We start from the raw sequence: 27,981 nt of genomic DNA on the forward strand, positions 1-27,981 counted from the left end.
GGTCTGGGAGGCAAACAGAAGGTCTCTGTGGGCAGAGGAAGCTCGGAGATTCAGGCTTGGCTCCGAGCCTCACCTGCAGCCCCGACCATCAGGGCTGGTGGATGTCTCACGTCATATGCACGTAGTAAACTTTCAGCCAGAATCCTGGTTTTTGTTAATTCACTCCTTTCTGGGAACTTGGGGGCTGTTTGTGGGGAGAACCAGGCCCCTGCCCCACTCCCGCTGCAGACACAAACCCTGGGAAGCGGCCACATCTCTCAGGAGGAGAAAGAAAGGGAAGAAGTCTTGGGCACGTGCACACATACACACACACGCACGAGCGTGTGCGCATGTACACACGCATGCCTGAGTGAGGTGAGGACTATGTGGCAGACAGAGGTCCTAGGAGTCACAAGGCCCCCAGGGCATGCATACACACACACACACACACACACACGTACACACAAGCGCACGTGAGGTGAGGACCTTGGGGCAGGTGGAGGTCCCTGGGAGAAGAGCCGCTGAGGCCAGCCCCCTCCAGCAGGTGAGCTCTGCTCCAAGTCACCCCCTGCCCACCAGAGGCTGGGTACCCTATAAAGGGACCTACCTTCTCCACTAGCCCACGGTCAGGCTTCTGTTTTCCTTCATAGGCCCCCAGACAGACACAATGCCATCAGGTTAGTTCCTTCCCACCGAGTATCCTTTAAACGGGATATTCAGAATACACGGATCTAATCTGTAACATGTTCCATATCCACGCATAGCTTTTCAGTTCTGCCTTTGAAAGGCTCTGGGATAATTTCAACCCACTTGTTTTACCCAGTCTATCAAGTGCTACTGAATCTCTCCATCTTGAGCTTTTTCATTTTTCATTTTTAAAAATGTAGTTGACTGTGCTGGGTCTTGGTTGCAGCGCCCAGGGTCTTTGCTGCAGCGTGTAGGATCTAGTTCCCTGACCAGGGGTTGGACTCATGCCCCCTGCATTGGGAATGCAGTCTTAACCACTGGACCACCAGGGAAGTCCCACTTCTCCATCTTTAAACATTCTTCTTACATCCTGACTATGAAACACATTATAACCCAAAAGTTCATCATTATTCATCCCTATACATAAGCTTTCCCTATGGTCTCTTATCTCACTGGAGAAAACTTTAGTTTACCAATCATCTCTCATTTAAACAAAATAAACCAAAACAAAACCTTTTCAATAGACCATCATCACCAACTCAAAGGACATGAGTTTGAGCAAGCTCTGGGAGTTGGTAATGGACAGAGAACGTTGGTGTGCTGCAATCCATGGGGTCGCAAAGAGTGGGACACAACTGAGCAACTGAACTGAACTGAACTGAACCGACTGTCTTAAAGGCTCTGAGCTTCTGTGAAAGTGTTAGTTGCTCAGTTGTGTCTGACATTTTGCGGCCCATAGACTGTAGTCCGCCAGGCTCCTCTGTCCATGGAATTCTCCAGGCAAAAATAGGAGAAGGAGTGGGCAGCCATTCCCTTCTCCAGGGGATCTTCCCAACCCAGGGACTGGACCCAGGTCTCCTGCATTGCAGGCAGATTCTTTACCATCTGAACCACCAGGGAAGCCCATATTTGAACTTCTAAATATGATAAAAAAGAAATTAATACAACTTATGAGAGTAAAGATTTAAGTAAAAAGCCAAGCAAACTGTTTACAAATCCCAGGCATTCCTAGAAAACTTGGTGTTTATTAAACTGTGTGAAAGTACTCTTTTACCATATCTAAAACAGAAGTAGGTGCTATGCTCAGAGAATTATAAAAAAATGCCTTTTCCTTTTTTAAAAACTATGGATGCAAACTCTGACATCCAGCTCCCTGGCCCCACCCCCACCCAGTATCCACGGCCCCAGCAACTCCATATCTATGAGCCCTAAACCATCAAGGTAACAAAAGTGTCCACAAGTTCCCAGTGGCTCTTTAGGGAATGGGCTTCCCTGGTGGTTCAGCTGGTAAAGAATCCACCTGAAATGTGGGAGACCTGGATTTGATCCCTGGGTTGGGAAGATCTCCTGGAGGAGGAAATGACTACCCACTCCAGTATTCTTGCTTGGAGAATCCCATGGACAGGGGAGCCTGGTGGGCTACAATCCATGGGGTTGCTAAGAATCAGACACAACTGAGCAAATTTCATTTTTCTTTCCTTAGGGAATGATTCTAGCTCCACTGATAACTACTAATCCAGAGGATTTCTGAGGTCATCAAGCTACCTGATGGCCAAAGCGCTACCACTTGAAGGGTCTTCCACCGCAAGCCTCCCCTCCACCCTGAGCCCCCTGCTCTGTCTGCGGCCCCACCACGACTATCTCAAGTGCAGACAAACATCAAACTGGCCTTAGTCCAGTCCCTCCTGAGGCAGGTAAGGAGCACGTGTCCTGTCGGTGCCACCCCATGACTCCTTCTGTCCTGTTGGCACCTCTGTGGGTCAGGTTTGGCTACAGACTCATGAATACTACATCACCCATTATCCAACGGCCCCTCCTATTCTCAGGAAAGACTAAACACCCTGGATGACTCAGACTGACTGCTGGAACAGTCATTGCAAGCCAAGACACAGTTTTTCAGAGAAAAGAGTGAAGAGGGCCTATGAGGGAAGGTGGGCACAGGAGGGTGCAACTGCATTGCCCCCCGTCCTCACCACAGGTCAGGGGGACAGTGCAGACCCTCAGTCCAGGACAGCAGAACCCTGAGGCTATAGTGGAGAAAAGGGCCCAACAGACTCCAAGGAGAGAAGGGGAGAGGGGAGGACAGCTGGGAGGGAGAGGTGGCTGTGCTAAAGGGCGAGGCCGGGAGCCAGCCTTCTGCCTCAAGCTCACTTCGGGGGTGGGGGGCAGGGGACAGGGGAGGGTCAGGCCAGGCTGCACAGGCATGGGGCCAAGCTTGCTGACTTCAGTTTCCCACTGTGTGAAGAAGGGTTAGCTCCCATTTTAAAAGCATATACTATGCTTCTGCGTGTGGGGGCATGTGCACTCAGTTGTGTCCTGCTCTTTTCGACCCCATGGACTGTAGCCCACCAGGCTCCTCTGTCCATGGGGATTCTCCAGGTAAGAATACTGGAGTGGGTTGCCATTTCCTTCCCCAGGGGATCTTTCTGACCCAGGGATCAAACCCGCAGCTCCTGCATTGGCAGGCAGATTCTTTACCACTGAACCATGTGGGAAGTCCTATGTTTGCAAATGTATAAAAAAAATACACCACTCCAGGTTTAAAAATCCAATCCCCCTTGACCATGGAGGGAAAGTTACAAATGATAAAACAAACTATTGAGGAGAAAAGTAGTGTGAGAAGTCAGGACTGATGCCCACAAGGCTGCTGGGGCCTGTTACTAAGTGGATGCTGCATACAGTGGCTAAATACTCCAAAAGTAATAAGAGTATCCCCCACTGAATGGGGAGGTATACCTACCCAAATTATTAAATTTCCACATGGGAGTGGGCGGGGGAGAGATGAGGACACAAAGCATAGAGGACTTGGGGGCCATAAAAACGATCTGGAGCTTCCCTGGTGGCTTAGTGGATAAGAAATCCACCTGCAAATGCAGCAGTCATGGGTTCAACCCCTGATCCAGGAAGAACCCACATGGTGTGGAGCAACTAAGCCCATGTACCACAACTATTGAGCCTGCTCACCCAGATCCTGTGCACAGCAACAAGAGAAGCCACAGCAATGAGAAGCCAGGGCATCTCAACTAGAGAGTAGCCCCCACTCGCCACAACTAGAGAAAAGCTCATGCAGCAAAGAAGACCCAGCACAGCCAAAAATAAATAAATGAAAAATTTAAAAAACCCATTCTGTATGATACCAGAATGATGGACACATGTCCTTATGCACTTCTCCAAACCCACAGAATTACAATACCAAGCATGAACCCTAATGTAAACTAGGGGCTTTGGGGACCACAATCTGTCAATGTAGGTTCATCAGTTGCAACAAACGCATTATCTGGCGAGGGATGCTGATAACAGGGGAGGTTGTACACGTGTAGGGTAGAAGGTGTACAGGAAATCCTGTACCTTCCCTTCAACTTTGCTCTGAATCTAAAAAATACACTAAAATATAGTCTTTTTAAAAAATTAGCAAGGTTGTAAAAACTGAACAATATTTAATTAGTCCCCAACTCAAGCATGAAAAATTTGAAGCCAATTCTATATTAAGTTTGCAATTTTGGAATTTCCATAGGAGCCATATAATACATTTCATTAATAGAATCATGAGCAACCCACAAAAGCTCAATCCAAACTGTAGCTGAAAAACACAATAGTGTAGCAGCAATCCGGGGATGATCATCTTGAGTAAGTTATGTCACACTTCTCATCTGTAAAACACATATGGGCATACTGCTACTGCTAAGGAATACTAGCCATGGCAATTTTATGTGGCATTCAAGTTCAAGCTGAAGTGAGAAAGTTACACCCTGGAGTCATGAGTGACGACACTCTCCACAATGCAATCTGGGGCTGAGTGACAGGCAAAGGGGAGTTTGGGGTTCAGCAGCCATGGACGGAGGAGCCTGGTAGGCTGCAGTCCATGGGGTTGCGAAGAGTCGGACACGACTAAGAGACTTCCCTTTCACATATAGTTGATTTACAAGGTTGTATTCAATTTGTTGTAAAAAGCTGATTTTTCAAACAAGTGAAAAATAGGGGCTATGATTTAAAGATATCCAATGGCACCCCACTCCAGTACTCTTGCCTGGAAAATCCCATGGATGAAGGAGCCTGGAAGGCTGAAGTCCATGGGGTCGCTGAGGGTCGGACACGACTGAGCGACTTCACTTTCACTTTTCACTTTCATGCATTGGAGAAGGAAATGGCAACCCACTCCAGTGTTCTTGCCTGGAGAATCCCAGGGACAGGGGAGCCTGGTGGGCTGCTGTCTATGGGGCTGCAGAGTCAGACACGACTGAAGTGACTTAGCAGCAGCAGTAGCCTGAACCACAGGTACAGGGTCTGTGCAGAGCGGGGTCCTGGGCAGCACGAGAGTGGCCAGAGGGAGGAGAGGCTGCCTCGCACAGGTTTGTGTGAGCGGGGACAACGTGCACAGCGCTTGACTGCGAAATGCTCAAACAAAAGCAACACCAGATGCTCTCCAGAGCTTTAATCAGCTGTTCTCCTTTGAAAAGTCTTTTCCTGATGCTGTCTAGCATTCTGCGGCCCCTGGAGACATTTCACCCACTTCAAAATGGAAATTCAACCACAAAACTCTTGTATTGTGTACCCTTAGGAAAAAGATATTCAAAGCCTTAGAAAATATCCAGACCCAATCAAAAGCAAAACCCACACAAAGAGCAGACTTTCAACCTCACCCCTCGACATACACAAACTCCCAAGTGGGTTTCCACTTTATTTGGATTCAGGCGTCTTCTAAACCAGAACCTGGAGACTGAATAAAGATGCTAAAGTATAATAAAAAAGCCAAAATTGAGTGAAAACCCACATCATCCATCTACTACCTGGGAGGAAGTTCTTTACCTTCAGTGAGCTCTTCAAAAACCTCCAGGCCCCTCACCACCACAGCTGGCTTTGGGTGTCAGGGGTCTCCTCAGCTCCTTGAAATCTTTGCTCTGATGTAGTGACAGTGAAGTCTGCTTCCACCTCCCACCCCTAGACATTTCTCCAACCTCCTTCTCTACCCATGACTCATTACCACCTAATACATCTGACGTGTTTGGTTCTGACCTCTCCCCACAGCAGAGACATAAGCCCCTCAAGGATTCGAGCTCTGTCTGTTCAGCTTCCTCCTGCATCCCCATAGACTGGGGCGTGCCTACAGTGAGGTCTCAGGCCCACTTAACTGAGTCTGTGAACTCAAGTGAATTCATTCACCCCTCCACTGGGGCTAATATCACCTACTGTATTGCAGGGTTGTTTTGAGGACTACTTAGAAATAAAAAATTAAAGCACACCGCAGAAGGCAGAATCATGAAGAAACAGAAAATCTGAGCTGGTAAGTTGACTGACTCAGTAAACAAAACCTCCCAGAAAACAAAAGTCTAGGACCAGACTTTTTTTGACTTCTACCAAGTATTTAAGGAAGAGTTAATACCAGTGACTCTCAAACTCTTCCAAAAGATAAAAGAGGAAGGAACATGCCCAAACTCATTTTAGAAGGCCAGCATCCATCATCCTGACATAAAAAACCAGACAAGAATAGAATATTGTAAGAAAAAAAAATTATAGGTTAATATCCCTAATGGACACAGATGTAAAAATCCTTAACAAAACATTAGCAAATTCAACAATACATTAGAAGGAACTTCCTTGCTAGAACAGTGGATAAGAATCCACTTGCCAATGCAGAGTACACGGGTTCAATCGCTGGCCCAGGAAGCTTCCACCTGCCACAGAGCTACTAAGCCTGTGAACCACAACTACTGAGCCTGAACTCGAGAGCATGTGTGCCACAACTACTGAAGCCCGTGCACCCTACAGCCCATGCTCAACAACAAGAGAAGCCATCACAATGAGAAGCCTGCACACCGCAACTAGAGCAGCCGCTGCTCGCAGCAACCAGGGAAAAGCCTGCGCAGCAATGAAGACCCAGCAGAGCCAAAAATAAACAAGTAAGTTATTAAAAAACAAACAAACACACATGTCATGCACTGGCTGGCACATGGCAACTCAACTACCATTAGTTTCCTTTCAGTTTCCTAGTTGAGATAACTGGCTAACAGCTGCTGAACATTCCAGGCAGGAAACTAAAAGCATGGCAGAAAGATCGCTGCAGGCAGTTAAAACACAAGGGGAAGCAGGGCCTCCTGCTGCAGAGCTCCTCAGTATACCTGTGACTGTGAGGGACTCAGAGTCTCCACCTACAAGTCAGCGCAATAGTCGAGAACAGGTATAAAGTTACTAATTTGACAGGGAAATTCTACACCTTCTGAATCTAAGAGGAAGAAATGAGACTTGTATTCATATGGCTTCTTTTCATTTCATTTTTCTAGTAACCCATTTTTATTGTCCTTCACAGAAGCACCGGTCAACAATGAACTGGAAAAAAGTCCATGGGGTTGAAAAGAGTCAGACACAACTGAGTGACTAACACTAACTTCCTACTTTATTTTGTCTTATTTTTGGCTGTGTTGGGTCTTTGTTGCCGCTTGGGCTTTGCTCGAGTTGTGGTGAGTGGGGGCTACTCTCTAGTTATAGTGTGTGGACTTCTCTTGGTGCAGAGTTCAGGCTCTAGAGCCACAGACTTCAGTAGTTATGGTTCCCGGGCTCTAGAGCGCAGGCTCAGTAGGTTGTAGGTCACAGGCTTAGCTGCTCTGAGGCATGTGGGATCTTCTTGAATCAGGGATCAAATCCATTGTCTCCTGCATTGGCACACGGATTCTTTACCACTTGGAAATTTTTTTAAAGAGCCTCACTCTTCACTACAAACTTGGGGAGCACTGGTCAAGCATGCCTGGTGCAGTCCAGGAAGCCACGGAGAACCAGCAAAGCTCGCTCACACTGCATGTTCAAGAACTGTGGGTGGGCCAGGTTCTAGGCCAAGAGAGGATGGATTGCGGGGGGTGGGGGGGGGGGTGGGGAGTGGGGGTGGGGGTGGTGCGGGTGCAGACCCAATGAAGGGAAATTCCTGGAGGTGAAGCAGAAACACTGAGACACACAGGATGGGCACAAAGTCAGGTGAAGATGAAAAAGGCTGGGTTTGCAGTTCCCCGGTCCTCTGTCCCCAGCGGCTCTGTGATGGTCAGGCCACCCACAGCATCCCCAGTGCCCACACGAGCCCCACGCACTTCATAGCCTGTATGTCTGCATCTCATGGCAGTTTTGCAACCACTGCACTAAAGCCACATTTTCCGGAAGACCTTCATCCTTTACCCTCCTTTCTAACATGTCAGGGCCAGTGTTTCTTGGCCTGCAGGCAGGCAGACCTGGCCAAGCTCCCAGAGGACACGCAGCTCCAAGGGAGACCTTCCCCATCAGCCATGCTTGGGGCCACCAGCCCCTCCACCCATGGAACAGCTTCCTCAAGCAAGGACTCAGAGCCCACTCATCTCTGTGTCTTTTTACCATACAGGATTATGTGTTAAATGCACAAAAACTAAACAGCAAGAGTCTTCTGAGAAGAGATGAAATGTGTAATGTTCATCGTCTGAAACAGTCACTGTGCTCACCTTTCCCTTCAGCTAAAGTGTTTACAGGACGTTCCATGAGGCTGCCTGGTTCCCTTCCCTTCTGAACGAGAGGCCAGGGGAGCTGTCAGCATTTCCAGGAGACCGTCCACTGCCCACCTCAGTCAGCCATGTGGGTGATGAGTGATCACACCCACCCACGTTTTCTTTCGGGGCGTCCACACTGTTTGCCAACAGCTCCACAAGAACATCCAGGACAGCAGAGCAGGACTGAAATGTGGCTCAAACACTTCTCAGGTCCCATCCGCCCCATGGGACCCACAGAACCACCGCTGCTTCCACACAGGATGAGATGTGGGCGAAGACCCAGACCCTTAAACTACATGGTATTTCACTCCAGCCCTTGAAAGGCATCTCTCCTCCAGCAGAGGACCTCCAAAGACAATCTGAAAAGCAAGCTTTTGTCTTACCAGTTATTACCGTTACTTTATAAACACCGAGTCTCCTGTACCGCACTGTAACCCGAGGAAGGATGCACAATAGCCAAGTCCCTCACAATAAATAATACATAGGCACTCAGCACTTACTGCAGAAAAGAAAGCAATAAAAATACTAACATGGTGTCCATAAGCTTGTTCATAGCCCAGAGATTTTAACAAGAGAATCAGACAGTTGCAATGTTTAGCAGCTTGGAAAAATGCTACCACATTAGATTCACTGGAAAAGGCCCCAATGCTGGGCAGGATTGAGGGCAGGAGAAGGGGGCAGGGGGGCTAGACGATGAGATGGTTGAATGGCATCACTGACTTAATGGACATGAGTTTGAGCAAACTCCAGGAGATGGTAGAGGACAGAGGAGCCTGATGTGCTGCAGTTCATGGGGTGACAAGGAGTCAGACTCCACTTAGCAACTGAACATCAACTACATTAGTAATATATATATATATATTACTAATGTAGTTGATATATATATAAAACAAATGAGATCTACATACCTGTCCCTCAGCTACTCAGACTTACTCCCGTTCTCCTGGAGCCCAGGTCTCTCTGGTCTCTGGGTACTCAGAGGCCAAATCTTCAGCAGCAAGAGGAATAGCTCTGTGCCCCTGCCTCACCCCTGCAGGTGAGGGCCGCAGGGCAGTCTGTCGTCCCGTTACTCAGGGTCTGTGCCTGCCCAGTTGTTCGCCTCCAGGATGGTCACATCCCCCGAGACACTGCTGTGAGAAGCGCCAGGCCTGGGAGAAGAGGGATGGAGCCTATTCGAGTCAGTGGCTCTGTCTTTCTCTGGGGAACTCAGGGCCTCGTTACTTTGCCACTAAAAAGATTTCCTCCCCCACACCAGCCTGCCAGCACTTCTGGCTTCCGGAAACCCTGGGTTCTGGAAAGTGGATCTCTTTGGGGCCAGAGAGGATATTGTATTCCTGTCACATCTTGAGACTTACTTTTCTCCACACAAACAATATAAACAGCCATTGAACCCTATCTACCTTGAGGAAACAAGCTCTCCATAATTGTTGCAAGCATGTCTCACTGGCCAAGACGAATGTATACCTCTCTCCATGTGTGCCAAACATGTGCCAAAACTAAAAAACACATGAGCTCCTCCTTTTTCCCCAAATAACTATCCCCTCCCTTGTCACTCTCTCTCCCCTACCCTTAAAACCGGCATGATGGGAAAGGAATTTCTTCCACAAATAATGTTGGGAAAGTGGATTTCCATATGCAAAAGGAGGAAGTTGGGCCCTTATCTTGAACTACTTAAAAATATTAACCCCAAATGAATTAAAGACCTAAAATTAAAAACACAAAACTCTATAAAAGACTCCTAGAAGAAAACACAGGGGAAAGCGGGATGACATTGGATTGGACAAGGACTCCTTGAATATGACACCAAAAGTGCAGGCAACAAAACAAAAATGGACAAATTTGACTACATCAAACTTAAAAATTCTGTGCATCAAAAAAGTCAACCAACAATCAACAGGGTAAAAAGTCAACCTATGGAATGGGAAAATATATTTGCATATCATATATGTGATCAGGAGTTAATATTCAGAAACAAAAAAAAATTCACATAATCCAACTAAGAACTAGGCAAAGGACTTAAAACAGACATTTCTCAAAAAAAAAAAGATATATATATATATATATACACACACACACACACATATATACAAATGGTCAAGAGAGACATGAAAAGATGTTTCCCATCACTAATCATCAGGGAATGTAAATCAGAACCACAATGATATACCCCCCTCACAGCCACGAAGACGTCTATTACAAAACAAAACAAAATGAAACAAAACAGAAAATAACAAGTGCTGGCGGGGATATAGAGAATCTGGCAGCTTTGTGCATTGTTGCTGGGGTTGTAAAATGTGCAACAGCTATGGAAAAAGGAATGCGAGTTCCTCAGAAAGTTATAAGCAGAACTACCAAATGAGCAGCAATTACACTTCTAGGTGTGTATCCAGGAGAACTGAAAGCAGGGTCTCAAAGGGATATTTGAACAGACACATTCACAGTAGCATCATGCACAAGAGCCAAGAGGTAAAAGCAACACAAACATCTATTGACAGATGACAGATGAACTGTCACTGAAGCCCTCAGGGAGCACCACCCACACAACCTTAAAAAGGAAAGTCTGACACATGCCTCAACATGTATGCACGCTGATTTTGTGCTCAGTGAGACAAGTCCATCACCAAGGGACAAATACGGCGTGATTTCCCTTATGTTAGATACCTAGTGTAGGGAGGCCTACAGAGAAAGCAGAACCCTGGCTGCCAGGGCCTGGTGGGAAGACACACAGATTCCCTGCGGGAGGATGAAGATGTTCTGGAGGTCTGATTCACAACAATGTAAATACTCCTAACACTGCTGAATCACACACTAAAAATGGCCATGATGGTAAATTCTATGTGCTTCTAGTCATAACATTTAAGAGAAACACCATGACATACTTGGCAGAGAAGGAATTAGAGCCCTGTCAGCTCAGCCCCTCGCCAGGTGCCCAGGTTAAACTGCAGTCCAGGTGCAGACTCCCCATCTCTACAAATGAGGGAGTAAATAACACATGTCCTAAGCCGCTGGTCTGAAGCTTACCGGAGAACTGCCAACACAGAAGACCTGCACAGCTGGATGGTGGTCCCACCCGCAGGGGCTGCATCTGTGTATCACATCATCAGAGCTGCCCCCGTCCTCATGAAGGAGAGGCTCCCTGAGCCGAGTCCTTTCCACTCCGGGCGACCTGCCAGGAGTCCTCATGGGAAGGGCTGTGATCCCCACTCTGCTTGCGAGGAACCTGGCTGGAGCAGGGTTGTCGCTGTTCAGTTGCTAAGTCTTGTCTGACTCTGAAACCACGAACTGCCCCAGGCCAGGCTTCCCTGTCCTTCACCATCTCCCGGAGGTTGTATTCCCCTTGCCAGTGAAAACCTACGTGATGTCCATTCCAGTATGAGAGCCCCTAAAACCCTGTGACCTCCTGTCCTTCACAGACAGGAGCCAGGGCTGGTGGTGAGAAAACAAAACTGAGGATATGGAAACAGAAGGGGCATAATATAGAAACAGGACACGGGACAGTCTCCCAAAGGTCAGTTACATAATCAGACAGGCTAAGAAAGACAATTTTTACATTTACAATCTAAGCTTCCCAAACTAGTTTAAAAGGCTATCTAATCTCAGGCCTTTCTTTTTAAATATATATTTACTTGGCTGGTTCAGATCTTAACTGTGGCACGTGGGATCTAGCTCCCTGATCAGGAATTGAACCCAGGCCCCCTGCATTGGTAGCTTAGAATCTCAGCCACTGTACCACCACGGAAGTTCCCTCAGGCTTTTCTTCAAACGAGGTCACTGTTGTTTACTTGCTAAGTCGAGTCTAACTCTTGGCAACTTATAGACTTTGCCCACCAGGCTCCTCAGTCCATGGGATTTCCCAGGAAGAATACTAGAATGGGTTGCCATTTCCTTTTCTAGGGGATCTTCAAGGATTGAACCTTCATCTCCTGCATTGGCAGGCAGGTTCTTTACCACTGAGCAACCAGGGAAGCCCCTCAAACACCGTCAGTTCAATTCAGTTCAGTCGCTCAGTTGTATCCAACTCTTTGCGACCCCATGAATCGCAGCACGCCAGGCCTCCCTGTCCATCACCAACTCCCGGAGTTCACTCAGACTCACGTCCATCGAGTCAGTGATGCCATCTAGCCATCTCATCCTCTGTCGTCCCTTTTTCCTCCTGCCCCCAATCCCTCCCAGCATCAGAGTCTTTTCCAATGAGTCAACTCTTTGCATGAGGTAGCCAAAGTACTGGAGTTTCAGCTTTAGAATCATTCCTTCCAAAGAAATCCCAGGGCTGATCTCTTTCATAATGGACCGGTTGGATCTCCTTGCAGTCCAAGGGACTCTCAAGAGTCTTCTCCAACACCACAGTTCAAAAGCATCAATTCTTCGGCGCTCAGTTTTCTTCACAGTCCAACTCTCACATCCATATATAACCACAGGAAAAACCATAGCCTTGACTAGACGGACCTTTGTTGGCAAAGTAACGTCTCTGCTTTTGAATATGCTGTCTAGGTTGGTCATAACTTTCCTTCCAAGGAGTAAGCGTCTTTTAATTTCATGGCTGCAGTCACCATCTGCAGTGATTTTGGAGCCCCCCAAAATAAAGTCTGTCACTGTTTCCACTGTTTCCCCATCTATTTCCCATGAAGTGATGGGACCGGATGCCATGATCTTCGTTTTCTGAATGTTGAGCTTTAAGCCAACTTTTTCACTCTCCACTTTCACTTTCATCAAGAGGCTTTTTAGTTCCTCTTCACCTTCTGCCATAAGGGTGGTGTCATCTGCATATCTGAGGTTATTGATATTTCTCCCAGCAATCATGATTCCAGCTTGCGTTTCTTCCAGTCCAGCTTTTCTCATGATGTACTCTGCACATAAGTTAAATAAGCAGGGTGACAATATACAGCCTTGACGTACTCCTTTTCATATTTGGAACCAGTCTGTTGTTCCATGTCCAGTTTTAACTGTTGCTTCCTGACCTGCATACAGATTTTTCAAGAGGCAGGTCAGGTGGTCTGGTATTCCCATCTCTTTCAGAATTTTCCAGTTTATTGTGATCCATACAGTCAAAGGCTTTGGCATAGTCAATAAAGCAGAAATAGATGTTTTTCTGGAACTCTCTTGCTTTTTCCATGATCCAGCGGATGTTGGCAATTTGATCTCTGGTTCCTCTGCCTTTTCTAAAACCAGCTTGAACATCTGCAAGTTCATGGTTCACATATTGCTGAAGCCTGGCTTGGAGAATTTTGAGCATTACTTTACTAGCATGTGAGGTGAATGCAATTGTGCGGTAGTTTGAGCATTCTTTGGCATTGCCTTTCTTTGGGATTGGAATGAAAAATGACCTTTTCCAGTCCTGTGGCCACTGCTGAGTTTTCCAAATTTGCTGGCATATTGAGTGCAGCACTTTTACAGCATCATCTTTCAGGATTTGAAATGGCTCAACTGGAATTCCATCACCTCCACTAGCTTTGTTCATAGTGATGCTTTCTAAGGCCCACTTGACTTCACATTTCAGGATGTCTGGCTCTAGTTCAGTGATCACACAGTCAGGCCCTCCTAAACACTCATTTTCATACTTAGCTGTCTTTCAAAGCAGTTTTAACTCTAACACAACATATATCTTGGGCTTCCCTCATAGCTCAGTTGGTAAAGAATCCACCTGAAATGCAGGAGACCCCAGTTCGATTCCTGGGTCGGGAAGATCCGCTGGAGAAGGGATAGGCTACCCACTCCAATATTCTTGGGCTTCCCTTGTGGCTCAGCTGGTAAAGAATCTGCCCACAATGCAGGAGACATGGGTCGGATCCCTGGGTTGGGAAGATCTCCTGGAGAAGGGAAAGGCTACCTACCCACTCCAGCATTCTGGCCTGGAGAATTCCATGGACTGTATAGTCCATGGGGTCGCAAAGAGTCGGACACAACTGACTGACTTTCACTTTCTTTCAACGTATTTCTTACTTCTTTCTTCAACTAAGATAGAAAAGAGTCAATCAACGCCCTCTATGATGCTAAAAGATGAAGTCATATGCCAACTGCACTGAATCTGAGACCTTTGCCCCCATCATGCATTAGAGCATCCATTGACCATCACCTGCCAGAGACTCATCACCTAATGTGACAACATCACTAAGCATCTTCCATGCCTGCAATGTAGATGGGGTCCCCCAGGAGCCCAGGGCACAGCCTGAGCTGAAAGTGAAACCATGCCCCTCAGACTGGGGCTCAAACATACTTAGCTGGGAGTCCAGCCCAACCTAAACCCTGACTGGGGCTTGAATCTGTGGTCTTTTAACTGGGATCACACACCTCATTTTGACACTTAATGAAGCTCAGGTTCTAGATGTCTCCTCGCAGAGAGAATTCAGTGAGAGACAAAGTCTAGGTAAGAAAAGGATTCATTTAGAAACACACTCCACAGATAGAGTGCAGAAGGTGAGAGTGGCCCCAAAATGTGGTGTGGTTAGTTTTCATGGGCTGGGTAGTTTCATAGGCTAATGATCGGGAGGATTATTTCAACTATTTTGGGGAAGGGTTGGGGATTTCCAGGGGTTGGACCACTGCCCCCTTTTGGTCTTTGAAGGTCGTCCTGAGAACTATCATGGTGCCTGGGTGTGTCATTTAGCTTGTTCAGGTGTTACAATGAGCGTACACTGAGGCTCAAGGTCTAGTGGAAGTCAACTCGTCTGCCATCTTGGACCCTCTGGGTTCTAATCAGTTTATGTTACCTCCTCAGGCTATGTCATTCTTTGACAGGTTGCACCCTGCCCCCTCCCCATTTTAGGAGGAGGTCAGAGGTCAATCCAATAACAAGCACCCCTGAGTAGAGACAGATGGGACTGAAGAGCTCAGGGCTCCAGCCCAGCACAGGCCTTCAGAAGCTCTGGCTTCTCCTTGGGGGCCACGTGGACCTCTGTCTATCCCTTCTCGTGACCCCAGGGGTCAGGCCCGTCAGGACAAGAGCTGGGCCATTGGCAGCGCTGTCACCCATGCCTCCTCCTGGGAAGGAGGTCAGGGACAGGAGGTAACAGCCATTTCGGGACGGATGGGAAAGGCTTCACCAAGGAGGCCACATCTGAGAAAGACTCTAGGGGTGGTGGAGTGGGCCCTGTGGTCACCTTGGACCGAGTGACAGCTGGTGAGAGGTTCTGGGTTGGGGGCCTGGCTGGTGAGCTGGAGGAACTACAGGGACGCAAACATGGCCAGAGTGGCATGGACAGGGCTGGACACAGGGTGGGGGGGTGCCCTGTCGCTGTGAAGACCAGGGCTGTTCTTGGGTCAGGGGATACCCACAGAGGCCTCTGGGCTTGAGGACAGGGTGGGACTCTGGCTTTATGGAGACCAATCTAGCTGAGGTTTGAACAGCTGAGTGAGGTGGGGGCAGGGAGCTAGGAGGAAGGTGGTGGGTGGGGGTGGTCAGGAGACAGATTCCACAATCCAGACGCTGGTGACTGGACCTCATCATGACTTGGCATTTATTCACTGGGGGCAGAGGTAAGCCATGCCCAGGAAGGGCACTGAGGCATTGCCCACCCCATCTCTTCAAGGACCATCTGCTGTGAGCCTGAGGTGTGGCGGCAGGAGAGGTGGGGACCAGGCTCCATCTCTCTACTGGATCCCAAGCACCTGGAAGGGGCCCTGGTAGGAAGGTCTAGAGAACAAATGACCACTGAATAATGGCTCTCAAGGCTGATATAGTATCAAACCATTTATAAATGTTTGCCTGTTTGTGTCATTGCTGATCAACTCATAGTTACAACCTAAAAGCTGAGAGTTACATTTTATTCTGTGGGAAGTTTTAGGACTTCAAGCCAAGGGGACAGCATCTCAAGTGACCCTGAGAGAACTGCTCTGAGGAGGTGAGAGGAGGAGCCAGCTTATATAGAAGTTTTTGCAACAAAGGGAAGGTAGTCTGAACATCAGAAGATGATTGTTAATTAAAGAAAAACAGATGTCCCAAGTTAAAGAATTCCGCAATTTTCTGTGTATGGGAAGATGCAAGAGTCTGGGTTCAATGAAATCATTCCTTTGACATTACCTCCGCTCTCTGGGGCCAGTATCCTGTGTCTTCCTCTCTCTTTTTTTCAAAGTCTTTATTGAATTTGTTACAATATTGTGCCTGTTTTATGTTTATGTTTTGGTTTTTTGGCTGCTAGGCATGTGGGATCGTGGCTCCCCGACCAGAGATGGAACCCACCCCCATCCTTCCCCTCCCCTCTTGGAAGGTGAAGTCCTAACCGCTGGGCAGCCATGGAAGTCCCTATCCTTTGTGTTCATGTCCTGAGTGTCCTCAGGGCTCACCATGGAGAGTGGCTGCAGTCTGATGGCTGATGGGACGGCAGGTATTCCTTCCTTCCTGAGTTCCCTCAGGGCTCACCGGCTCACCATCCATGATGGTTGCCATCACTGATGACTGTGACATCCTTGTTTACTGATATGGCAGGAGACATTCCATTTCTCACCAAGGTACACACATGCGCACTCATGCACACATGTGCACAGACACACACATGTACACACACATGCACACACAGCTCACAAGCACGTGCAGAAGGGGATTCCAGATCCTGCAGCAAGCGCTTCACAGAATGAGCTCCACTCCACAGACGCAGTACTTGAGGGTGGAGGGTGACAGGCTAGGTTAAAAACAAAATGATTTTAAATGTCGAGTGGAATTCCTCCTCAGAGGTTAGCACCACCACACCCTCTCACAATCTGGAGGTCAAGTCTAACTGAATACAAACCAACACTCTGCTGCAAAATGAGAATAATGGTTGGGAAGTTATTAATAGTCAATCATAAGATGGAAAGTTTTATTTTCTTACTTCCTGTGGAACAGAAGCTAATACTGATCACAGCCAATTACAATCAACTCATATTTACAGACTGAGAAATCGGAAGGAGCTTCTTTGACTGTGTGCATGAGCCCCCGGGGACCACACACTGGGTATCTCAGACACTTGGAAGCTGCCAGGGGCACTTAGAAACTCTCAGGACCAATGTCCACATTGTCCAGGAGGGCGTTCATCATGGCCACGAAGGCGGGATCACTACAGGGTCTCCACCTACACAGACTCTGAGCTGAGGCCGGTCTGGGTGTGGAGGCCAAACCACACAGGATAGCTTCCATAGGAGACTGAGCTCAGCCTCCCCAAGGGCGGGACCCAAGCACTGCGTCAGGCACCCTGGCAGGGCGGCTGCCATCTCATTTTCCTACCGTTAAATGTGTTCCTAACAGTCTCCTTACAGCTGATGTCAAAGGGTGTTCGCTTCAGTTACCTGCTATAGACTAAGCCCGTTTGTTACATTAAAAAAAAAAAAAAGAGAGAGAGAGAGAGAAATGCCAGAACAATAGAGGCGGTGAGGACCATGAAAACCCAGTGGGCTCTGCTGGGCTGTCAGCAGGGAGCCCACAGTCCCAGGACAGGAAGGGCAATCACTGCATCTGGATTACCTGCCCTGCTGGTAGGGGTCAGGAATGCTGCAGTGAGATGTCCTCCTGAGGTGTCTAATGGCCTGAGGTTACTCCTCTTTGCTGGGAAGTGTTAACAGAACCAGTAAGATCTTGTATTTTACATCTCAATTTCATTAAACATTCAGCCCTTTGTTCTGTATGAGTCATTAAGAAATCGTGTTTACGGACAGAAATAAACCAGTTCTTTTTCAAACACACACAAAGTTGGGGCCCTGGACACTGGCAATCTCTTGAAGCATTTTACATTTCAAACTTGGAAACTTTAACTTACAGAAACTACCTACTCTCTGATTTTGATGAAAGAGGATAATATATATGAAACTGACAGGGTTCATTTGTATACTCCAGGTGTATAGTGTCAGAATTGAATTAAACAGCAGGGCAAACTGTAGTACAAATAAGGCTGCGTTTCACGTCACATTCTCTTCTCATTTAGAATTACTTTCTTGGGTTTGATTTACAGAAGGGGAAATTCTCAATTACAAGTTATAAATCATTTCAGACTTGATACATACTGCCAAATTGTTTTCCTAACAAATTTTACCCATATATCTTCACACCTGTGATATAAGGTAACTATGTTACTAACTTTATCAGTGATACAAGGTACCCACGTTTTTAACAAGATCTGCTAATACTGTAAAACTGATAGTATCTATTTTAATATGCATCTTTGATGAATCACTAATCACGCTGCAACACGTTTTGTACTTTTGTACATTAATTTTATTTCCCGGTTTCTATTTTGTTACATTTTCTTCATCCATGTTCTTTCCCCTACACACATACTAGGTGCGCATATTCTGATCAATTCATAATACTAACGCTTTCTATCTTGTTTTGTTGCAAATGTTTTTCCCCATCTGTTTTTTTGTTTTTAATTTTCAGAAATTTATTCTCCTTCCAATAAACCTTTCCTTTTGATTCTTAAAACTTCTGAATTTAAAAAGTACTTCTCATTCTAGGAATCTGAGAAACATTTATATTACATTTTCATGTTTATCTGGCTGGATTTTATATGTAGCTATTAAATATTATCCATCTGAAATTTCTGCTGATGTAAAATGAGACTCTAAGGCAATAAACTGGCTTTTCCCCGTCACTGCTAACAAAGGATCTCACCGTTTTATGGCACTTTAAGGAATGTTTCCTCTTTTCCCCTGAAAACCCGGTTACCCCAGACTCTGCGATGAGCCGTGATGGGTATAGACCGACAACATGGCTCCCCCACCCCCACTTTCCTCCCTTCAGGAAGCAGCTCTCTGCTGTCCTTGCTCCTTTATTCCTCCAAAGAAAGAAACATCGAGACAATTCTACCAATTTCACCAAAAGACTCCACCTGGAATTCTGATTAACAGTACTGAAATTAAATATTAATATGGAAACTGAAGAAGTTCACAGGAAAAACTGTTAACGTTTCACCCGGAAATTTTCACCCCTACTCCTGGAAGCCTCACTGGTGCAGAGTGGCACCTCCTCAGGTCGGAGAACTGTTCCTGTGCTAACCCCAGGAAGAGAGGGAATACTGAAACACCGCACGGAGTTACTGAAATCACATGGAGTTAAAATAAGCCTTCAAATTGATCTTAACACCGACTGAAGCCATCTTTATTAGTATTTATTCAGGAGTGACTTTATGGCAACATTTAAAGAGCTCTGTTTCACTAAGCCAAAAAGAATACATGCCAAATAAAACATGACACCATCATTTATTCATTTGACAAGTACTTCCTGAGAGCTTCCTGCGAGCTCCGCACTGTCCATGGCGTGGCATACCAGGACTCCCTACAGCACCGGCAGCCTTTGTGGACAGTGCTGCATTGTTCGAATGGAAGCTCTTTATCAAAATGCATCTAACAGACCCAACCTCAGATTTTGACTTTCATCCCTCCATTTGTTCAGCTAATCTCCAGGAATGCTTCCTCCTGGGAAGCTCAATTAGCCTGACAGTGCAGAAGAAAGCTTGACTGCTAAAAAGTTCCCAAGCCTCGTGTCCCTGGAGCTCCATCACCCACTTAATCTGCATCTGCCGAAGCCCCACATTCCAGAAACTGTCACCACAACTTCCTTCATAGAAAGTGTCTCAATGACTGAACACATCATTAGAAAGAGATGCGGGTGTGTGTTTATTTTAAAAGTCAAAAGGGCTCAAGATGGGAAAACGCTTCTTTTTAAGTCTGGTCTCACGGTCTCCAGATGACCTCTGTGGGAAAACTGAGACCTCTGAAATTTTGAGGAATAGCTGGAACTTTTTTTTTGTCACATTCAATGGACAGCTATGTAACACAGTTAAAGCATCACTTTCCACATTTCACTGCTGTCCTTTGTTGTCACCAGTAAACTGGGAGAGGGGAAATCACCTGAGCAGTGCTGGGAGGCCCAGGTCTGAGGCAGAGAAGAAGTCTCATAGCCTGTGTACAAGTACCCATGCTACACACTCTGTTAACAGCATCCAGAAACTGCCTCCAGCAGACATCTGCAGATGCCTTGAGCTCTGGGCAGATCTGGCAAATACCCAAAGACAAAAAGTGCTTTCATTTCCTGGTGTGAGTAGGCCAGAATTGGAAGAAAAAAAAAAGGACATTAAGTCCAGAACCAGCATTAAATTATTTCAGACACTAGCCTCGCACCCAGTTTAAAGTTACATCACTGCAATTCTGGTCTGGCCTATGAGACAGATAACCTAGTGTCCTATACACATATATTTTCTAAAGTTTTTATATTTTTTTCATCATTATCCTCAAACATGTAAGTATAGTCAGTTGCCCGAAATGGGCTAAGTGCTAACAGAATCTTCCAGATTCTAGTCAGAGCCGAAGCCTTCTCAGACTCATTTTTGAAAACAGAGAACCAGTCTCAGCTATGTTTACAAAGAATCCATGGCTGTTACAAAAACATCACTGCCCACACTTGGAAAACAGAGTCTGCTGGTGTGCTGGGTGAGTTACCCCAGCTCAATATTCTAATGAAGACCGCACTCCATTCCCTCACACATGTTCCACTGTGACAAGCCCACGCTGCACGCCAAAGAGACAGCAATTCTGGCCACAGAGCGTCAGCACCCGAGGGAAGTGGTGTATTCCAGTGTGGGCTCCAACTAAACGGTGATGTTCCAGACACCACTTTCCCACACGCTCTCTCAATGAGAAAATTAGAAAGTAGTGAGTGAATATTTACTTTGTTCTAAAATTTCCTATTAGAATATCAGACAGAGGCATTCAACTCAAGCCTGAGGAATCGGGCTCAGTTTTTAACCTAAATTCAAACATCCGAAGAATAAACGCAATCTGGAAGGAAACTGTAAATCAGAGGCCCAAGGTCCCTTCTGTAATCCCATGCTTATTAGCAGGCTCATCTTCATCTATTTCTGCATCTGCCTCCAGGAGCCCAAGGCTGAGAACTGCTTTCCACGAGGGCGTCGAGGCATGGGTTGGGGTGGGGGGTCCCGTGGCACCGATCTCTCACCATCGTGTTCCAAAGATGTGAGGAAGATCCACGGCGTCATCACATCCTGCCCCGCTGTCCTCCAAGGGTGACACGAGAACCCTGGCACCTCCCCCTGAGGGTCATCACCTGGACCTGGCCTGGCTGGGCTCAGGGTTCACGGTGGGCCTGGTCCCCATCGAGTCACTGTGGAACAGGGGAGCGGGGCTCACGTGTGACATGGACAATGTGCTTCTCCAAACTCAGGTCTCCCATCTAGCAGGAGGCAAAGGGGTCAGGTGCTCAAGATGAAACATACACCCCAAGTTCAAGTGAAGAAGGTGACCTGACACATCCTCCAGCTGGGCCTCGAGTGTGAGATCTACAATCTCTAGGTTCAGAAGGAAGGACCATCTGGCAGTGAGACAATGCAGTCCCTCATGACCACCACACTTGGGGTGCGACTACCTACCACATGAAGAGGACACCCTGACAGCCAAGAGAAGCAGGAGCCTCGGCCTCATCTGAACAGGAGGGGATGCAGGAAGGGGACGAGGCTGGGCATCAACCTCGGCTCATCTCACCCCAACCCTGTGATGTCTCCTATCCTGTTTCCATCTGTAAAGTGGGCATAAAAGCCCTGCCTCGAAGTGCAGCCATGTAAGATTTGTGAAATAGATGTTTAACACCTTAAAGTACTTGTGTAACCACAGGTTATTAATAAAAGGTGGTTATTAGTAAGAAAGTTTCCAAAAAGGCGGCCCAGTCATGAGAAGAAATAATTTAACAGGGATGGCTGAGCATCTCTGAATTTCTCTCCAGAGGTCCCTAGATGCCAGGTCTCTGCCACCAGGACGTCACACTGCAGAGTTCAGCTAAGTCACGTGTGCAGGCCAGCTCCTCTCACCCCAAGTCTTATGACTTTATTGAAAGCTTGTCACAGGCATCCAGCAGAGCTGGCTGTGGACTCGTCAATTCACTGACGACTGAAGAAAAGGAGAAATGAAGCCCATCTAAATCCAATTCATTCTTCCTTGGACATCTAACAAACCCGATGAAGATGTTCCTTTACTTCTAGAGACTATGATTTGGCAGAAAAGATTAGATACAGACACAAGTAATTATGGGGCTTCCCAGGTGGCACCAGTGGTAAAGAGCCTGTCTGCTGATGCAGAAGACATAGGAGACACCGGTTCAGTCCCTGAGGCAGGAAGATCCCCTGGAGGAGGGCAGGGCAACCCACTCCAGTATTCTTGCCTGAAGAATCCCATGGACGGAGGAGCCTGGTGGGTGACTGTCCATAGGGTCACAAAGAGTTGGACATGACTCAAGTGACTGAGCATGCACACACAAGTAACTACAACATAAAACACGAGATGGTAGTCACCCGAAGGAGGTCAAAGTGTTCTAAGAGGAAGGACATGAGCTCTGAGCCCTAAGACTCCAGCACAACCTCAATCCATGTTTCAGGAACTCAGCATCCAAGGGCCAAGGAGCCACTCTGCTCCAATGGCCGAGAAGACAATGAGAGGAAGGTTTTCCAGCCGTGTGAGCAGAGGCCCTGAGGTTGGGGGTGTGCAGAGTGCCTTCAGAGACAAGGGGCTGAGGGGGCCAACGACCAGCCAGAAGGTGACAAACAGCCTGAGTGCCAGGCGCGGGAGTCCGGACCTTATCTGACAGGCAGTCAGGAGTCTTCCTAACATTCTGAAAAGAGAGGTGACATGCCCAACGTGGTGCTCCAGGAAAACGTGGAACTGACATGAAGGACAACACACTGAAAGATTCTCGAGACCTGGGGCCACGTCCCATCCCCCTAGAATCTCTGTGGCCGCACCCACCCGGCACCTAAGAGCCCGCTGCTGAGTCCTCCGTATTGAGGAGGACAAGGACCCGCTAGTGGCCCAGACACCACTGTGTCCACGTGCCCACATGCCCGCCGCCCACATTCCCCAGGCGGGCCTATGCGGACAGCAACACGCCCGGCCTCAGGAGCAAAAACAAGCACATGAAACACAGCATAAGCACTACCACCCTTCCCCAAGAGAAGCAACCTGCAATCTGTCTAAGCAGCTGCTCAGACTCGTCCCCAAACGGATGTGCTAGAAGAGGAGCCCCCCAGCAGGAGGGACTGTCGGGCTGGCCCTGTGAGCACAGCGTGTGGGGTGGGGGGAGACCCTGGCCTCCGGGAGGAAGTACCATGATCACTGGCACATGGGCCTCAGAACAGCAAGTCCCCAAGGACACACTTCACAAATGGAATCGACTTGAAAGAGACTGACATCCGGAACTCTGTGACACAACAGCTCTGTGGTGACACAGAATAATCATCCAGAAATATCCAGAGTTATCCTGTTAATGTGGCTCGGATACATCAAAATCTCACCTGGGTGGGGTGTCCCAGATCCACGACCGCAGGTACAGCTGGGAAATTTGAGTGAGACCCAGGGACTGCATAGCCATTGACACTGCGACTTGGATCACATACCACAGCTTTGCAAAATGCTATCGATGGGGAAACTGGGTAAAGAATACACTGGACCTGTGTATATCATTTCTTGTACCTGCGTAGGACCTTACCTGACCTCAGGCAAGTTACCTCAGTCCGGTGTGTCCCACCCGAAGCTCCCCTAAGGGCATTCACGCTTGCCCCCCCACCCTCTGCTTCCTCCCACAGGACACACTATGCACAGCCCGCCGTGTCTGCAGCCTCCCAACCTGCACGTCAAAAGTCACTGTGGACTCGCCAAGGCAAATAAGCTCCGACATGAAAAAGATGCAGGAAAATGAACCCCCTGCCATGAGCTCCTGTGTGGAAACACCTGACGAAACAAGAGAGGAGGGGACATCTCATGAGGCTTAAGGCTGCTGGAGGGTCCATGGATGTGGCAATGGGCACCCCAGCTCGTGTTTCTCAAATAACTTAAAGCTTTAGGAAAACAACCTGGCCACAGGCCAGTGTGTAATGTAGAGGACATTCCTGTGGGTGGGAAACCACAGCTTAGAGCACAATTAGGAGAAATGTAAAATCGACGAATGGTTTGAGATGCTTCTCCTTCTATTTAAGTGCAGCCCTACCTGAGAACACGACCTACACTGAGGTTTACTTAAACGATCGTCTGAGGAACAGACACAGGATTATTGAACACAGAGGCTTCTGGGGGAAAGCTCAGAGCTTCCATCATCAGCCTGGATCCGCCTCCCCCAACCTGTAGCCCCTGGGGCCTCAGGAGGGCAGGAAGATACTCCCCACTTTGGGGAGGAAAGGGAAAGCCACCCACGTTCAGCAGGAGAAAGATCGTCCAGGAACTAGTTCAAGGCCATCCCAAATGAAAGAGGGGTGATGACCGTGGTCCTCACATTCTAAGCCTGCAGGGCACACGACATCCTGACAGAGCCATCTTCCCTACTGCCAACTTCTCACTAGTTAAACTAAGAGCATGGTTTCCTCACACACAAACAGGCACAGGGCAGTGAAGATCTAGAAGAAACCCCACCAGGGCATCACCCCTTCATGATACGCTGGCATTGTGCCCCAGAAAAATCCTTCAAGGCAAAAGCTGCTTTTCCCATAGCGGTTCTTCAAGTCCCACTAAAACTCCTCCCAAACAGAAAGCACTCACTACAACAAGCACTCGACACTCATTTCTAAGAGAATTCTTCGTAGATACTTCTTTTTAAATATTCCAAGAATCGCTACTTCCTTCCTGATTTCAGATGGTGTTAACAGTGGTTCTCAAAGGATGGTCTGGAAACCCTAGAAGGTTCCCAAGACCTTTTTAAGAAGCCTGGGGATCAAAACCGTTTTCATAATAATGCCAAGAAGCTCCCGCTTCCACCGCAGAGGTGTGATCCTTGGTTGGGGAACTAAGATCCTGTGTGCCACATGAAACAGCCATAAATAAATGAACACATAAAAAATTAATAAAATAAAAAAACTGTTGTTCTTTAGTTGCTAAGTCATGTTCAACTCCTTTGGGACCCCCTGGACTGTAGTCCACCAAGCTCCTCTGTCCATGGCATTTCCCAGGTGAGAATACTGGAATGGGTTATCATTTCCTTCCCCAGGGGATCTTCATGGCTAAGAGACCAAACTCGTATCTCCTGCATTGCAGGAGGATTCTTTACTGCTGAGCCACCACGGAATGTCCCCCGCCACCGCCCCGCCCCCCCCCCCCCACAATACAATTATCTCAATAAAAGTTTCAAATAAAAAACGTACACCCATTTTCAAAGCAGCACCATTCACAATAACCAAAAGGTGGAAACAACCCAAGTGTCCACTGGAGGATGAATGAATAACCAAATAAATAGTATAAACATACAATGGAATCTTGTATGTTTATACAAGATTGGAAACATAAAATCAATCTTAAAAAGAAAGGAAATTTTGACACACAATACAAAATGGATGAACACTGATGATATGCTGTGTGAAACAAGCCAGTCACAAAAAGCAAAGACAGGATGATTCCATTTACACGAGGTCCTTGGAATTGTCAAAATCAGAGACAGAAAATACAACGAGGGTGATGAGGGGCTGGAGGGAGAGGGAAATGGTAAGTTGTTTAATGAGTATTTTCAGTTTTGCAAGAAAAAAGGGTTCTGGAGATAGATACTGGTGATGGTCACACAACACTACAAATGTATTTGGTACTAAAAAAAAAAGGAAAAAGTAAGGGACTGCTAAAGGAAAATTTAGGATAGCAATGTGATGGGATCAGAATATAAGCAAAGCTCTTAAAAGGACCTGCTTAGGGACTTCCCTCGTGGTCCAGTGGTTAAAACTCTGCATTCTCAATGCAGGGATGCAGGGGTGCAGGTTCAATCCCTGATTGCAGAACTAAGATCCTACAGGCTATGTGGTGCAGCCAAAGAAAATAAAGGGAGATGGTTATACTCAAGTCATAATGTATCCATTGTATTGTCATTCTTCATACCTTACCTATATGTTAAATTTTGTATTGAAGAAACACAAGCTGGAATCAAGATTGCCGGGAGAAATATCAATAACCTCAGATATGCAGATGACACCATCCTTATGGCAGAAGGTGAAGAGGAACTAAAAAGCCTCTTGATGAGTGAAGGAGGAGAGTGAAAAAGTTGGCTTAAAGCTCAACATTCAGAAAACGAAGATCATGGCATCCGGTCCCATCACTTCATGGGAAATAGATGGGGAAACAGTGGAAACAGTGTCAGACTTTATTTTTCTGGGCTCCAAAATCACTGCAGATGGTGACTGCAGCCATGAAATTAAAAGACGCTTACCCCTTGGAAGGAAAGTTATGACCAACCTAGATAGCATGTTCAAAAGCAGAGACATTACTTTGCCCACAAAGGTTCATCTAGTCAAGGCTATGGTTTTTCCTGTGATCATGTATGTGAGAGTTGGACTGTGAAGAAGGCTGAGCGCCAAGGAATTGATGCTTTTGAACTGTGGTGTTGGAGAAGACTCTTGAGAGTCCCTTGGACTGCAGGGAGATCCAACCAGTCCATTCTGAAGGAGATCAGCCCTGGGTGTTCATTGGAAGGACTGATGCTAAAGCTGAAACTCCAGTCCTTTGGCCACCTCATTCGAAGAGTTGACTCATTGGAAAAGACTCTGATGCTGGGAGGGATTGGGGGCAGGAGGAGAAGGGGACGACAGAGGATGAGATGGCTGGATGGCATCACTCCGGGAGTTGGTGATGGACAGGGAGGCCTGGCGTGCTGCGATTCATGGGGTCGCAAAGAGTCGGACACGACTGAGTGACTGAACTGAACCGAACTGAATTTTCAATAAATTTTTCTAGAAACAAAAAATTGTCCTTAATGAAGCAGTACCAATTATTGATGTTATTAAATCTCGACCTCTGACCTTCTGTTCTGTTTCTTGTGATGAATGAAGCACTTGGGCCGCTCACCACAGTAAGACAATTGTCTGCAGGTCAAGCAAGAGGGTGACCCAGGGACCACTCAATCAGACGCTTTTTTTTCATGGTCTACCGTTTTTACCAGAAAGAATAACGAACTATGGTTTTTAGATTAGCATTTGGCAGACATTTCTTGAAACTAAACAAAGCGAGTCTGTTATTTGAAGAAAACAATTGACAAGAGTTTCCTACCAATAATAAAAATCAAGCTTCCAACTGAGAATGAGAATGTTGGAAAACTTTCCACTGCCTGGAGCTTGAGAGACAGTTTCAAACCTAAAGATCTAAGGAGGATGAGAAGTGATATTAACAAATGTTACTTAGTGACACTGTATAAAGAGATGTGTCAACATTTGGAAGGTCTGCCTAACTCAGTGAATCAACACTTCCTAAGGAAGAACATGCCTGTTAAAATCAGGAGCAAGCCCCTTTGAACCTCAGGGCCCGCGGAGAACTTCAGCGTCACCGCGAGTGAAAAGCTCCCGGTAAGACTGAGGACTCCACAGCGAATTCACGTTTAAGAAACATTAAGTTACCCAGTTTTGGAGTAATAACAGAAAATACCGCAACTACGTGGAAAGATCCCTCTTCCAACCGCATCTCTGCGTAGGAGAGGGTTTTCTTCGGATTTCAAGCAAAACGGGCCGCAGCAGACTGAAGGCAGAACAGGCAGGGAAGTGCACACATTTAGGAGATTTGCAAAATGTACAAGCACGGCTGTCGTCGCACTGAATTGTTAGGAAAACGCTATTTTCATGAAGCCATGCGTTATACACGTTGAGATCAGACTCATTTTACATTTAATGAATGAGTAAATATCCTTTAAGGTCTGTTCCATTTCTAACCCGGTAAATCTCTAGCCTTGAGCCGTCCCCGCCCTCACGGACGCCTCATGAGACCCGAGCAGGGCTAGGCGCGCCGGGCCGGGTCGCGGTCCACTCGGGCCCCGGGCTCTGCAGGCCTGTCCGCCCGCGCCGCAGGGAGGGGCCGCCCCGGCGGCAACACTGCCGACGTGGCTGTGGCTCCGGTT

General features: G+C 47.2%; 1 protein-coding gene across 2 annotated transcripts in view; it reads right to left on the reverse strand.

The window, feature by feature from the left end:
- The window catches only part of LIMS1 (LIM zinc finger domain containing 1), an 82,783-nt gene that overhangs the window by 54,640 nt on the left and 162 nt on the right, over positions 1-27,981 (reverse strand). The gene's annotated exons all lie outside the window — the stretch shown is intronic.

The sequence above is a fragment of the Bos javanicus genome, chromosome 11 (genome assembly GCF_032452875.1).
Source record: "Bos javanicus breed banteng chromosome 11, ARS-OSU_banteng_1.0, whole genome shotgun sequence".
Lineage (NCBI taxonomy): Eukaryota > Metazoa > Chordata > Mammalia > Artiodactyla > Bovidae > Bos > Bos javanicus.